This window comes from Trachinotus anak, unplaced genomic scaffold, assembly GCF_046630095.1.
Source record: "Trachinotus anak isolate AG129_WGS33_773 ecotype Australia unplaced genomic scaffold, CSIRO_AGI_Tana_v1 ptg000024l, whole genome shotgun sequence".
In the NCBI taxonomy this organism is placed as follows: domain Eukaryota; kingdom Metazoa; phylum Chordata; class Actinopteri; order Carangiformes; family Carangidae; genus Trachinotus; species Trachinotus anak.
This window is the reverse complement of record NW_027273875.1, coordinates 18,194,658-18,208,542: the sequence shown is the minus strand read 5'-3', so window position 1 is coordinate 18,208,542 and position 13,885 is coordinate 18,194,658.

Below are 13,885 nucleotides of genomic sequence, written 5' to 3'. Positions count from 1 at the left end.
ATTCAATAAATACATAAATAAATCAATAATTCAATAAATAAATAAATAGACAAATAAGTAAATAGACAAAATAGTAAATACATCAATAATTAAATAATTCAATAAATAAATAAATGAATAAATAGATACATAAGTAAATACATAAATAAATTAATTAATAACTTAGTAGATTTGAATCATCGCACTTCATCTAAAGGGTTAAAATTAAAAAGGAGAATTTAGGGATAATCAATTTAGCTAATAAAATAAATGGATAGATTGAATTAAATAAATAAATAAGGAAGGAAATAAATAGAAATAAATAAATAAACAGATAAATACACACATAAATGAATCAAAAAAAGTGGAGGGACTAGTTTTAAAATTTATAAATAAATTAGACAAATAAATGAATAAATTAGTAAAAAATTTCCAGGGTCGCTGAACATGCTGGTCTTGGCCCCGTGTCAATACGACTTTCCCTTCAAAAGTTATGGCCGATCGCCACATTGGATTGGCTGTATCTCCGCAACCGTACGTCTGACATACATTTAATTTGTTAACTTGTAAATAAAAAAAATAAAAACCAAAAGTAAAAAAAACAAAAACAAAAAAATAATTTCAAAAGTTTTCTTTGGGATTTCATTGTTTTTTTCTTTTAATTTCATTTAAAAAAATCACAGTTTAATTAAAAATAATTCATATTATTTTTAGTTATTATTAATAGATAACAAAGACTACACAAAAAACAACAAAGAAACCAAAACAAAAGCACGCTCAAAATGCAAGTCCAGGGGTCATGCGGTGTATGGGGCACTAGACATGATGAGAGGGGGTAGGACTTGGTTTCATTGCTCTGCCAGCTCCCTGTCAAAAGATATTCACAAAAAACACCCCCTGCTCACAGTTAGAATTTGGCTGTTAAAAAGCGCTACAACCTCGCTCCATATGTGATAGCGGTTTGTAGCAAACTCACCTATCACCGCAAGGGATATACAGTTAGGCCCAGAAATATTTGGACAGTGACACAATCTTCATGATTTGGGCTCAGCATTCCACCACATTGGATTTAAAATGAAACAACTACAACGGTATTGAAGTGCAGACTTTAAGGTTTAATTCAAGAGGTTGAACAAAAATATATGATTAAACATGTAGGAATTGTAGCTATTTTTATACAAACGCTCCTCATTTCAGGGGCTCAAAAGTAATTGGACAAATTAACATAATCCTAAGTAAAATGTTACTTTTCAATATTTTGTTGAGAATCCTTTGCAGGCAATCACTGCCTGAAGTCTGGAACCCATGGACATCACCAAACGCTGGGTTTCCTCCTTTGTGATGATTTGCCAGGCCTTTACTGCAGCTGTCTTCAGTTGTTGCTTGTTTGTGGGTCTTTCTGCCTTAAGTTTTGTCTTGAGCAAGTGAAATGCATGCTCGATTGGGTTGAGATCTGGTGATTGACTCGGCCATTGCAGAATATTCCACTTCTTTGCTTTAAAAAACTCCTGGGTTGCCTTTGCAGTATGTTTTGGATCATTGTCCATCTGTACTGTGAAGCGCCGTCCAATCAACTTTGCTGCATTTGGCTGAATCTGAGCAGAAAGTATATCCCTATACACTTCAGAATTCATCCGGCTGCTTCTGTCTTTTGTCACATCATCAATAAACACAAGTGACCCAGTGCCATTGGAAGCCATGCATGCCCATGCCATCACACTGCCTCCACCATGTTTTACAGAAGATGTGGTGTGCTTTGGATCATGAGCTGTTCCAATTCTTCTCCAAACTTTCTTCTTCCCATCATTCTGGTACAGGTTGATCTTAGTCTCATCTGTTCAAAGAATGCTGTTCCAGAACTGGGCTGGCTTCTTCAGGTGTTTTTTGGCAAAGTCAATTCTGGCCTCTCTATTTTTGAGGCTGATTAATGGTTTGCACCTTGTGGTGAATCCTTTGTATTTACTCTCATGAAGTCTTCTCTTTATGGTAGACTTAGATACTGATACACCTACTTCCTGGAGATCTTCTTCACTTCTTCTTCACTTGAGTGGATGTTGTGAAGGGGTTTTTCTTCACCATGGAAAGGATTCTGCGATCATCCACCACTGTTGTCTTCCGTGGTCGTCCAGGCCTTTTTGAGTTCCCAAGCTCACCAGTGCACTCTTTTTTTCTCAGAATGTACCAAACTGTTGATTTGGCCACTCCTAACATTTCTGCTATCTCTCTGATGGATTTCTTCTTTTTTTTCAGCCTCAGGATGGTCTGTTTCACCTCCATTGAGAGCTCCTTTGACCGCATGTTGTGTGTTCACAGCAACAGCTTCCAAATGCAAACGCCACACCTAGAATCAACTCCAGACCTTTTAACTGCTTAATTGATGACAGGTTAACGAGGGAAGAGTCCATGCAGCCTTGTTATTTTTTTTGCAGCCTTCTGAGTCAATTGTCCAATTACTTTTGGTCCCTTGAAAAAGAGGCAGCTACGTATTAAAGAGCTGTAATTCCTAAACCCTTGCTCCAATTTGGATGTGAATACTCTCAAATTACAGCTGAGAGTCTGCACTTTAAGCCCATGTTGATTATAATATAATATATAATTGTATCCTGAATATGTTTTCGTAAACAGCTAAAATAACAAAACTTGTGTCACTGTCCAAATATTTCTGGGCCTAACTGTATTTCAATGACTGGCTCTACTATAATCACCATCTGTGAAATAATCCATCTGACTACAGTCAGATGGATTATTTAAGTTACAACACTAGCATTCAGCCAGTTCTCTGTGACATATCAGTTCAGATCAGTCAGTGTTTCGCACTTGACACTCTACAAGAAAAGCTATGTAATTTTTAGAATTAATGCTAAACAACTAACCGTAAAGGTTGTTACCTGTTAAGTTACAGCAGTTTCTTAACTGATTAGCTCACCCAAAATTAACAGGTATGAAATAACCTGCTGTAAAAATAATTATAACACACTCTCTGTGACACATGGTTTAATAGTCAACCCTGGATCTTGGTTTGTCCTACAGGCTAACACAAACTGCAGTTTACTTTTTAGGTACAATAACATCAGCCAGTTTAGCCCAGTATTTACATCACGGCTTGCATACTACAGATAGTTATGTGGTCTTTATTGTGCCAGGAAGGAAGACTTTTTTGTGAAGGCTGCACATGTTCTTATCTCGCATGAGCCAACAACAAACTCTGCCTTTTTGATGAGTTTGTTCAGTCTGTTGGCGTCCTTTGCCTTGATGCCCGCACCCCAGGACACCGCAGCAAAGAAGATGGTGCTCGCCACAACAGACTGATAGAACATCTGCAGCATCTTGGGGGGTTTCACAAGGCTGATGATTTTAACAGATTTAACATCATGGAAAGAGGAGATTGAGTCTACATGGGAGAGGTTTACATTTAAGACTCTGCTGTTAATATGATGCACACACATTTGTGTCAGATCTAGAGGAGAGAACTAGATCTCTGGGCTGAAAACTGTCGAACTGTTTACAACTGATGTGCTGAAGAGATTTCATAAAGGGGGATTGTTCAATGTTCAATTTTTTGTTCATTCAGAAACTAGTGCAGCAGTGTGCCAAATAAGCTGATGTTTAACCAGAAGTAGAAATTCCAGCGAGTGTTTGAGGGGCTTGCTAAAGCAGGAAACTCAACCCTTCTGAAGTAGATCACAGAGCTCTACATCACAGAGAGAGGGACTGGGGAAAAAAGTCTTTACACATAAGTTCACCTTGGTATGCACTCAGGACAAAGCCTACCAGGACATATAGTTCACATTTCCATTCACTTTCACACAGAGTGTGTCATCAAAAACTTCCTCCAGCAACAAAAACACCATACGCCGTGGAAAACATCACCTTTCACCGGGTCCACCACATCGGAGGGATGAGACAAAAAGGTCAGCGCCCAAGACCTGTCATCGCTAAGTTCGAGCACTTCAAGCAAAAAGCTGTTGAAGAGCTGAGGCAGTGAGATGAAAGGAAAAGACTTCCTTTCATTTTCCAAAGGAAATCCTAATTATCAACATATAACAAAGAGATATGTATCGCCAATACATATGGTTCAAATGGCAATGACCCATCCTTCTTTCACCACTTCTTCACTGCAATTTCAGCACACAAAAAGAGTGGACAACTTTTTCTGAAACAAATGACCTTCCCAACATCTCTCCTTGTGTTCTCTGGGAGACAGCAATGACTGTCATGCGAGACAGAATAATTTCATACTCATCACACAAGAAAAAAAAGGAAAAAGCACTTGAGATAGAATTAGAACAGAAAATTAAAACCTTGGAAGCAGCTCATGCCACTTTTGTTGAATGAGTTGAGAAAATCTTAAATGAAACTAAAAGAATTAAGAAAATATAAAAACACAATTTCAGATACAGAGATTACATCTGGAGAACTTTGAATATAGTAATAAATCAAGCAAGTTTTTAGTAAACCAACTAAAACAGAATAAAAAAAAGTAACAATCTCCTCAGTTACAGACTACAACTCAGGCCCCAGAGAATATAAATAAAACATTTAGGGATTTATATAAAAACTTTTATTCTTCTAATATTAATCCATCAAACTCTGAAATAGAGGAGTTTTTGAGCAATATTGATCTGCCAAAACTAAACAAAGAGCAAATTATGGCTCTGAAGTCACTTGTCTCAATGGCACGACTCCATGATGCCCTCCACAGTATGCCTAACAGAAAAGCCCCAGGCCCAGATGGCTTTCCAGCAGAATTTTACAAAACATTCTGGCCTATGCTGACACCAATATTATATAATTATATTATTATAATAATATATAAGATCCTGCACTTCCATCTAGATATGGTCCAATATCACTTATAAATGCAGATCTTAAAATTATCAGCAAGTCACTAGCTAGTAGAATTGAAAAAGTAACACCTTATATGATACACCCAGGGGTGTGGGGGTCAACCTGCTTGGCCGGACTGGCTCCCTATTTGTTGGTGGGTCTGGATCTGTGCCCCTCCAGCCTGTGCCTACAGGAGTGGTGGCACCCTGGATCGGCTCCAAATGGTGACAGGGACCAAACTGGGGCCAGTCGGGGATCTGGCCCTTGTAGGGGGGCATGCCTCACCTGCTCATGTTGCTCCCCTGTACCACACACCACATTCTACATGACACTAGGGCTTTGAGGGGTGGTGCAGGGACGGGGCAGGTTGGGGGTAGGACTGCCCACCAGTCCTGCTATTGTTGTCGCGCTGCCCCTCAATTTTAATTGGGCATAGGGCAGGTGAGACTCTGCCGTCTACCAGCGGTGAAGTACCCATGCCTCAGCTGCACCCCCGATTTTAATACGCCTTAGTCATCCACAATGTCTACAAGCCATATGACACTAGGGCCTTCGAGGTAGGGAGGGGCAGGTAGGACTCAACCACCTACTAGCGGTGGGACATCCACCCTGACTGCTCCCCCTATTTTAATGCACCATAGTCACCCACACACCCAACTCACTCACTCACACATACACACCTTGCACCCACACCAGACGGAGGGTGGGGCGAGGGTGGCTCGAGGAGCCCCTCTCTCTGTCTGTCTTTGGTCCCATGTGGACTGTGCGGGGAGCCTGCTGTGTGGGGGGAGAAGATCTATTACGGGTGTTGCTGGTGGCCCTGGTGGGGGCTGGGTGGCCTTCTCTCATGGGTGGCGGGCCAGGTGGGGGCCTGGGCCAAGCTGCGATGGTTTGGGACCCGACGGGTAATTCGGGCAAGTCTGGGAAGGTCTGGGCCCTACCAGTTAGTTATTGTTAACGTTACTGTGGTTGTTTTGCTGCTGTGGTTGTTGTAGTTGTCTCTCCACCCTTTTTTCTTTTTCCCCATATTCTCTCTGTTTTCCTCTTCCTGTCCACTCTCATTCCTGATGCGGTCCGATTGTCTTAATAAAGTAAAAATATGCAACAGGAAGAGTATCCCATACTCCTCCTTCACAGAGTAAATCTGCCCCAACAACACAAAGCATCCAGACCACTCATACTGCTACTCATGTTATCAGGACAAGACACACACACATACACTCACACAAAAAAAACTTTAACGATGCAATAACTTCTTTGAAAGCAAAATGTTTTAGCAATATGAAACACTGCTCTCATTACTGCTTGGAAAGCCCACAGCAACTAATGCACAATTTATTTAGTGTTTTGATAGGTGGTGTATTTGGTGGTGTATATGGTGCTTTGTAACTAATCAACTGCATTTGATTCATTTGGTTCTTCTGCAGTTACTGTAATCACTGTGTTTACGGATGTTCACTACAGCACATTTCTGAACATTTATTGCTCAAGCTATAGTCACTGTTTTTTGGAACTGATGGCCCGTATCTGGCCCTAGCTGGTTATGGGACTGTAATCAGCTACACTGCAACATTGCCCCTTAATCCTTTTGCGGCCCTTTATCCCCCCTGGGATTGGCATAGTGGATCTGTCGCTTTACAGCAAGAAGGTGCTCCATTGGAATTTCAGCTGGTCCTTATGTGGAGTTTGCATTAGCTCAGCCTAAATTAAGACCAAATAACATTAGGCTAGTGTGTTTGTATAGTGCAGTATGATGCATTAGAGTATATGACATACACAAGGAGTATAGATGTTTGAAATCATATAGTAATGTGTATTACCTTTCACATAATAAACACTAAAAAAAACTTAGTGTAAGAAGAATCTAAAAATATCTGAGTAACATAAGTAATACATAAGTAATTATGTAGTATAATATAAGCTAATGTTCTCTGTCTATCTGCTGAGTGTACTATGTCTACAATAATGATTACTATGATTACTGTATTCATCACAAAATGATTGAAGAATAATGTCACAATATATGTAAACTGTGTGTATCACTGATTATTTGCATGTGTGTTAAACTCAAGTAAATTTATCATTTTTTAAAAAATGCAGTATGAAAAAGTCAGAACATAATGGTGTATTCCTGGACGCGAACATGGTTTTAAAAAAATGTAGTGAAAGAGAATCAGAATAAAATGGTGTCCACTGGGCATGGACTTAACTGAAAGAAAAAATAGATAATCCTCATGAATGTAGTGTATAAGATTTACGTCTTAAGAGTTTCGAGAAATAACAAGCTATGTCCCACAGTTTCGATAGATAATGAGGTATTCATCCAAATCCAGGTATTCTACTGAAAATGGTTTTGACTGTAAGAAAATAGACATGACCTGGGAGGGGTTAGGTTTGGTGGACACGACAGTTTCGGTGGACATTCAGTTTCAATGGATACTGGTGAAATATGACATATTAAAAGAAAATGTCATGTATGATGTATTCAGATCAATTTTTTGTTGTTTTCAGGCTTTGTTGTCGACAATAAATCTCTGCTGCACTGAATTCTGCCTCCCGGTGATTTTTGAAAACTTTGAAGATATTTTAGAACAACTGATAAGATTCAAGACTTAGAACCTGGTCCATGATTGGGGCTTCTGCCCCACATCAATTACTTGAACAGGCATTTCAAAAAGTTGAAAATTATCAGTGCAATTGCCATTTGAAATACAAAAGCAGACTTAAAAGCTTTATAAGTATTTGTTTTAAAAAGCTGCAACCTATGGGGTGAACATGGTAGTTGCTGGATGCAAGCTCTGGCTATTCTTTAATTTTAATTTAATTTAATTTAATTTAATTTAATTTAATTTAATTTAATTTAATTTAATTTAATTTAATTTAATTTGTGGATTATCCGATGCAAATGAAGCCTCACCCTCAAGAGCACAATGATGGTCTGAGTATGACAACGTGAAGGTGCAAAGTGTTGCAAACAGGATAAATATCAGCAGGGAAATCCAGTTCCTCATTGTGTCTACTGATCTCCTCATCACACACACCACCCTTTGCTGTTTGAAAGAGAATTTCTTCAACCCTGAGGACTTCTGGAGTTTTTCATCTTTAAAAGGATCAAGCAACTGAAGGCTTTTTTCTGCAGGAGGAAACTTCATGTAGGAGATTCTGAAGTTGTTGTTTTTTTCCTTTAAAATTGATTTAAAAGTGTTGGGGAAGTAAATTGTTTTTTACATTTTCCATTTCTTTTTTTTTTCTTCAATTTTGACATTTGTACCCAGGAACATGGCAACAGTTAGCGAGTAAGTACACGTCTTTGGTCAGCAGTCTTAGCAGTCTTCTGTTCACATATTCATTGTGATATAAATTGTTTGCCACTGTCTCTCACAGTGAGAAGGATCGCTGCATCATCTACTGCCTGATCTGCAAGAAGCCCCAGGAAACTCTATCTACCCATCTGGCCAGGGTTTGCATGAAGGACAAGGGACCTGGGGAGAGGCTCAGAGAGCTGCAGAGGGCCAAAGCATCCATAAAGGACTGGACCTGCCAGGGCAGAATCTGGGCCTACGCTGAGATGTGCAGTATCCTGACATACCAACCAGACTGGATCTGCTGGAAGACCTCCACCAAAAACATTTTTTCATCATCAGTAACCCAGAGGAAAATCATCCCAGCGAGGAGCCACCAACAACTGCAGATGCTGTTTTGCAAACTCACGTTCCAGCTATCAAAGAGGAGGTCAGCAGTGATTTTGAGGAGGGTCCTGGCCCCAGCTCCGCAGATGATGCTGTTCCAAGTGACCCCATGTGGCAAAAGTAAGTTCATCAGCCCACTCAGATATGTGAGTTCAGTCAAGCCCCCTTTCCACTAGCTGGAACCTAGTGCTGGTACTGGTTCACAGTTGGTTCAACTTGTGAACAAGCTAAGAACAATTTGCTTTTCCATGGCTCGAGATGGTTAGAGAGCCACATCATTACGTCACTGTACACTGTTACCTATATATTTGTGTCTTTACAGGTAGTCTTGCAGTTGATGACAGGGCAGAGATCACCTGTTGTCTGGACACACCGGTTCAGTTGGGTGAGGCATGTCATGGAGAGAAGGAACACAAATTACCATTTCTTTGTCCCAATATAAAAGAAGCAGACATACAAATATACAGAAGCAGACACATCTTTTTAGAGAAAAGTTTTATTAACATGAAAAAAACAAAGAAAACTGTGTGCTCATTTGTGGGCTTGAGCCTCCATCAATGCCACCCTGGACCCTATCAGTCCAAGAAATTGACTAGTGTCAGTGTCCAGCTTCTGCAGCAAGGTATCATTTAGGTCCTTACTGTGCTGCAAGAACCCCTAATCTGCCCTCTCCAGATACTCCATAGTGTCCGGTGAGACAGACTACTGAATACCCAGCACAACAGCTCCTACCCAATCTAGTCTGTTGACTTTGAGCTGAGCTGCTGGATGGCGTTGGCGAGCTGTAGTGGAGTGGTGACGTTAGCTCCAAGTTAGTATTGTGTTGTTTGATGGCAGACGACTCTATAAACCGCATCAAAAAACAAAAGAACAGTGCTTTAAACACAAACCTGTCCACTACACATCATACAATGTTAAGCCAACTGTTAAAGTGACGCTGGTAGGCGAGCCTATGGCTAAGTAGCATGCTAACATTAGCTATTGTTACCATGGCTAACTGTTGGTCAGTTAACATTACCCAAGGCCAACAGGAGGTCAGACTTCAGAACAATTTAATTACACTATATGTGTAAAACTAGGGATAAGGGTTGCAATGTCCCTATCAAAAAAAGAAACTAAAGTCAATTACAGCAGAGCAGAGCTGCCATGTGCTGTGCTGCTCTCTGCAGTCTGGAGACTTATCAGCATATCTATAGTGTGACAATAGGCCCACTGACACATCTAGACTGCAGCTCTTTTTACCTGACTATTGGGCTCACAGTTGATTCATTCTCTCCTTCTTTCATCACAGGTAGATAACATGTCCAGGGTGCTCAGATTCATCCAGCCGAGCGGGAATGAAGTCAGTGCTGAAGAGCACAGAGACCAATGACTTCCTCAGCAGACTCAAGAGAGCGAAGATGTGTCTGGCCACCATTACAAATTATGTGAAGCACATGACCCTGGATTTGCCTGAATCAGACCCAGATTTCCACAAGTGCCAGGCATATACTGACTTCCTTGGCACTCTGAGGAAGACAGTGGCAAAGGCCATCAGCAAAGCCACATTAAAAAAAAGCGATTAACCTTTACTTCTATTTTTTGTTGAGGATACTCATTTGTCTCATTGACATCCAGGATTATGTGACACAGAAATCTTCAACTCTCCTCCTCACTGCAGTTTTGGTTCATCTTATCATCGTCAGTACAGCCCCCAAATGATTTTAAGCTGACCCTCCACGACTGCCAGCAAGTTCTCCGTGAGGCCAAGAGGGACATGCTGGGCATCTATCAGAAGCTCCTGGAGAACCAGCATGTGGGAGAGGAGGAGAAGACCCTGTTCAGATATTACTGCGAGGCCATCCTGGTCCTGAAACACTTTCAGAGACTAGGAGTAGTGGCCTGTTTGACAGCCCCCCCCCCATAGTGTTTCCTCAGCAAGTATTGCATGTTGTTGGTAGAAATATTACATATTCAGATTCAAAGAGAAAATGATCACTTCACGTTCAGCTCATTAATTTCTCAATTTTCTTCATTGTTTCTCAGGCTGAGCAGTTGGTCAATAATAACACGTGTCATGGAACGAGTCTGTGTGAAGGTCAGCGGTCCCAAAATGGCCACAGTCACATTTGCCCTCAGTGAAGAGGAGGCTGCAGTAAGTCAACTCACCATGAATAACAGTAACACCGGAATCAGTCTTCCTGCCTTGCCTTGCTGGTCCATCTCTTCACTGTTTTGACCAAAAGTCTCAATCAGAGTTTTCTAAATGTTAACCTCATTCACATTCTATCTCCACAGATGATGGATGCATACTTTCAATCCATTCGGCCAGAATATCTGCAGGTCAAAGGTGACCAAGATCAGAAATTTAAAAAAAAAATGCATGTACTAATGTACACTTACTAGAAAGAATTCAGGGTTGAGATCGGATGTGTCATCTTAGATTTATTCTTCATTGCAGTTACAAACTAGCATCACAAGCAAGGATGTTAGAAGTGCCGCAGAGACAGAGGCTAAAGAACATTTCTCAGAGGAGCAGAAAGCTGCAGCAGCTCATTATATGGCATGGTCTACAACAGTGGGCAACCCCCAGCACAGAGCATTGGACAGTGTTATAGCCACTGCCAACCTCTTCAGCAACTTGGCATGGTGTGTATCATCATCTGACACATTTAACTGTTCAGTCACAGCCGCCTTCAAGGTCAGTCCAGATGTTTCTCAGTGTTTAACCATGTCATCTTCTCCATATTGCAGCTCTTCTAAAGATGAGAGTAGTGGGCGGGCACAGAAAAGGGCCAGAGATACAGCTGGACAGGAACACAGGACTTCCCTGTGACTGCAAGTGGAAAGCCACCCTAAAAGATGATGTTTTATTACTGTGCAGTTTGGGAAGTGTGAGGAATACCTCTTGTGTAAGTTGTGATTACGTTATTCTGCTGTGGTTAAATAAAATGAATAAACAACATTTCTATAAATAAAAAGGAAAATAATAGACACGTTTGGGCAAGAGTTTAAATGTAAATTTCCTCTCTTTCACATGTAGAAGTTCAAGAAACCCACCTACTGTGCATAAGGGGGCAAAAATCATCAGTGATGAGGGGTGGACTGCCAACTACTCCTGTCCTGAGGACATTGTGGCCAAATGGCAACCACCCAAGAAGGTGCAGGTGGAGAGTGACGCGGATATCATCAGCAGAGTGACAAACCAGAAATGGTCAGTTCTGGCCTTCAAGCATTTTGGTGACAAAGGGCAAGGTATGTTCTGTGAGCAAAGTCAAATCCTAACATTAAGATGTTCTCACAAACAAAGACACTAATGTTATCTTTTCTTCACCACAGGCGTCACTTCCACCAAACCCTTTGCCAAGGGCTCCATCATTTGTGATAACCATGGAAAAGTAATCACAGAAGCTGAGGGCAAAAATATTATGAGGCCTTGCAGGATGAGATGGGCTACCTGTTTTTTTCAAGGCTGGTGCACGTGATTTGTGTATTGATGCCAAGATGTTCCCCTACAAGTTTCACCCAGCCAAAGATACAATAGGCAGGAGAATAAAACCATTACATGATGTACTTCCCAGAAGGAGCAAAGGACATCATCCTGTTCCAGGCCATGAAAGACATTCATGTCAATGAAGAGCTCCAGTTCAACTATAGAGTCAATCAGAAATCTTTCGGACCGGTCCAGGAACACCCAAAGGTTTGTTCATTCATGTTAGCTTGTAAATAGAGATTATATTGATGTGCTCAACATTATTATTACTCCGACTAACAACCAGTGTGTTTAGTTGTCTCCGTCTGGCTGTCTACAACCACTCCATCTGCATCTCCAACCTACTGTTCCTCACGGCCGAGCGACCAGCAACCAGCATCCTGAAAAGCAGGTGATGATATTGTGTGACACACGGTTTACTCACCACTGCTTTGTGTAATATGTGTGACTGAGGCTAATACTAAGATCTGTTCTGTGTTTTCATGTGATCTGCGTCTTCACCACCACTCTCAATGATGGACTGTGATGAGCTCTGAGCTTCTTCATGACCCCAACCATCATAAGCCCAGCACCACTTCGCACCCCAGCCCAAGTTCTATGTTGTTCTATGATGCCAGAGGCTGTTGATCTTGGAGACTTGCTGTGGATATGGGTGCGGCCTGGTGCGAGATTTACACCATCTCCCCCGGATGGGGGTTGGTGGAGGACATGGCTGCATTAAAAGAGTGAAAAAGTCAGTGTGTAAAACCTGTGTACCTGGTAGTTTTTAAAAGTAGATTGAACTACTTGAAAGTATAATTAAAGTCCATGGTTGTCCTCTGCTGTGAGACATCATTAGCTGTGAATGAGAAGAAAAAGTGATGACAGTTTTTCAAGTATTTGATGTGTTTCTGATGTGTTTCTTTTAATTTTGTCTGATTTTCTAAATGTGACAAACATTTTTTCCAGATTTTACAGGTTTTGTGAGCTTTGAAGGTTTGTGTTTGTTGGAAAGTACAAAATGTGAGGTTTAATTTGATGTAGGATGCAAATAATTTAGATTTTTCCAGCATAAAATACAAGACTGTTTTTGGTCACTTACCCACAAAAGGTCCCACTGCAGCACTGACTACACTGGTTTACCAACCAGGGTGTTATGTCAGAGAAAGGGGCGGGGCTTGTTGTAACTTGTTGATAGTGAGTAAAATACAGCACATGGGCTGCATTTTACTCCCACTCTCAACTATATGAGCAGACGTTTGATTGACAGGTTTATGTTGTTCTTCGAAATTCTCTCATTCGTTCTTGATCAGGGTGAGGACCAATATTAAAATAAGTCATGGCCCCAGTTCAGAAGAAAACCAAATAAGAGTCCTTACATTATTCCTGGCTGAGGTAAACAAGTTGTTTCTGTGTAACAACAGGGCTGAGCTTTGTAAATCAGGAAGACATTTTTGAAACTACAAAGAATGCACAGGTCAGCAGAAAAGAGAGGTTCTAATGCATAGTTCCTGGGTAAGTTTTTTTTGTTCAAATTCATTTATTTATCCTTCCATGTGTTCTTCTGGGTTAAAGGCTACTGCTGCTGCTGTGTACATCAGAGTGTGACAGTAGGTGAAGTACTTGGTGAATGCTGTAACTTGTGTTCCAAATAGTACCAAGTTACAGTCTCACAAAGAACTTCAACTTTATTTCATACTACGCCATAAACAGTTCAGGACAGACTCAAGGCTTTCCAAATAGATCAATTTCAGGTTTGTTTTTTAACTTTTGTTCCGGTGTGTTTGTCTGATTTTGTAAATGTAAAACAAACATTTTCCAGATTTTTCCAGCATGAAATACAAAACTGTTTTTGATCACTTACCCACACAAGGTCCCGCTGCAGCACTGACTACACTTCATTCAATTTACCAACCAGAGTGTGACCATAAACTAATTC